Here is a 2500-nt window from a genome sequence, read left to right as displayed (position 1 = left end):
GATTAATCACCGAAAATCTTAAAAGACTTTCTCAATAAGCCATTTTTTTTATGCAATTGAAGAAGACCCAGACCTAATGTGTCTCAAAAGTAAATTTTCTGTCAAGAATCACACCTAAAATTTCAAAAGAGTCATAAAAATTTAAATAAACATTTGTCAATACTGAGATCCGGATGTTGAGGAACCACCGTCCTTGACCTACTTATAATCATACTTTGAGTTTTGTTAGGATTCAACTTCATACCCCATAATTTGCACCATGCACTAATTTTAGCTAAATCTCTATTAAGGGATTCACCAACCCCAGATCTATATTCAGGGGATGGAATTGATGCAAAGAGAGTAGCATCATCTGCATATGCAACAAGCTTGTTTTCTAGGCCAAACTACATGCCATGTGTATATACTATGAAAAGTAAGGGGCCAAGAACACTACCCTGTGGAACACCGGATATCACATTCCTATACTCACTATGGTGCCCGTCAACAACAACTCTTTGAGATCTATTACTTAAAAAATCAATAATAATGCTAAGAAACGACCCACCCTAAATAAGAAATGTTAGCAATACAATGAATATAGAAGGTACTGGTGGTTTCAGGCATTATTATTATTATTATTATTATTGTTGTTGTTGTTGTTGCTGTTGTTGCTGTTGTTGTTGTTGATGTTGTTGTTGCTGTGGTTGTTGTTGTTATTCTTATTGCAACCATCATTATTATTATTATTATTATTATTATTATTATTATTATTATTATTATTATTATTATTATTATTATTATTATTATTATATATTCTTACTAAAAAATTTTTATTAAAGCCATTACCACTAAGGTCTAATAAATAAATTCACATATTTATAAAACAATTTGTGAAAAAAAAAATTAAAGATGGTAATTAATTCCATATTTATCTTGTAAAATACGCTATAAAATTTATATATATTTGCAAGACGAAAAGACTTACAACCAATCCGGTATATCTTTCTACCTTTCAAAGAAAAACCAATGACCTTTCATGCAAGAGACTTGATCCCTCCTGACGAATGAAAAAGAAGTCACTATAAAGATTGTGTTTACAATAACAAGTCTCTCCGATTGTGAAAAACATTTATTTGATGGTGGAGAGAAATTTGTTGTTCTCTTTAGAAGACATGAGTTGTTTGGGACTGGTAGTTTTTTTTTATAGAATTGTTATGGCAACGAAGATGATCATGTGACAATTCACACGAAACGTAACCAATTTGAAAGAGAGAGAGAGAGAGAGAGAGAGAGAGAGAGAGAGAGAGAGAGAGAGAGAGAGAGAGAGAGAGAGAGAGAGATAAATGGCTATATTATACTTTAAATGTTTTCAGTAATGGCACATATACAAACGCGTTGTTAATTTTATTATAAGTGTTTCTTACGAATATCATAAAAGAATTGTTCTCGTTCCAATCGTAATTTTTGACTTATTACTTTATAATTTTCCTTTTTAGTGAAAGATTTATTGTAGTTTACTCTTCTCTATCTTGACATATGAATGAATAACGAAGATTTGACATCGAAGTGCTTTCAACTCTAAAGATAACTTTAACCATGCTAATTTCTTATTTAGAGGCTAAAACAAACTAAATTTCTTTACGATATTTTATTTTCCTATATTCTATAGAACAGTAATAAAATCAAAATAAATACGAAACTCTCCTATTTTTATAAAGTATCAAACGATACGAAATTTTCCTATTCCAAAAAAAGTGAGAAACTATTCGGAATTCTTCTACTTTTGATAAGTAGTGAATGATTCGAAATTCTCCTACTTTAAAAAGTAAGAAACGATTAGAAATTCTCCTACTCTTAAAATGTAAGAAATGATTCAAAGTATCCTACTTTTAAAAAGTTAAAAACGATTGGAAATTCCCATACATATAAAATGAAATAAAAAATATGAAATTGTCCTACTTTTAAAAAGTAAGAAACTATTCGAGAGTCTCATAATTTAAAAAAAGTAAAGATTCGAAATTCTCCTACTGTAAAAAAAAACATTTCCGGGAAAACCCGTCTGGATACAGACAAGAGGATTTTGTTCTTTTCCTCTTCTTTTGCTTTCTATCTCCTCATATTTTTTTTTCTTTACTTAGGATTTGTCGACTCTTGAGGTTCGGGTGGAGCAATGGAGATAAGAGAGGACATCTGGAAGTCTTCAGGGAAATTGACATTAGTGATTTCATGATTTCTTCTTGGAAACTGTATTCAATGGTCTTGGATTTTTTATCATTTCATGTTCCTCATTATGTACGGCATAGGTCAGTGAATTAGAAATTTTGATTCTTATCATGATATATTTTAATAATAATAATAATAATAATAATAATAATAATAATAATAATAATAATAATAATAATAATAATAATAATAATAATAATAATAATGATAAATTTTCTATTTTTTTATCAGTATTATCGTTATTATTATTACTACTATTATTATGATTATTATTATTATTATGATCATGATTATT

Source organism: Palaemon carinicauda, chromosome 11 (assembly GCF_036898095.1).
Source record: "Palaemon carinicauda isolate YSFRI2023 chromosome 11, ASM3689809v2, whole genome shotgun sequence".
Classification (NCBI taxonomy): domain Eukaryota; kingdom Metazoa; phylum Arthropoda; class Malacostraca; order Decapoda; family Palaemonidae; genus Palaemon; species Palaemon carinicauda.
The sequence above is the reverse complement of the archived record's forward strand: the minus strand, read 5'-3'. Positions refer to the sequence as shown.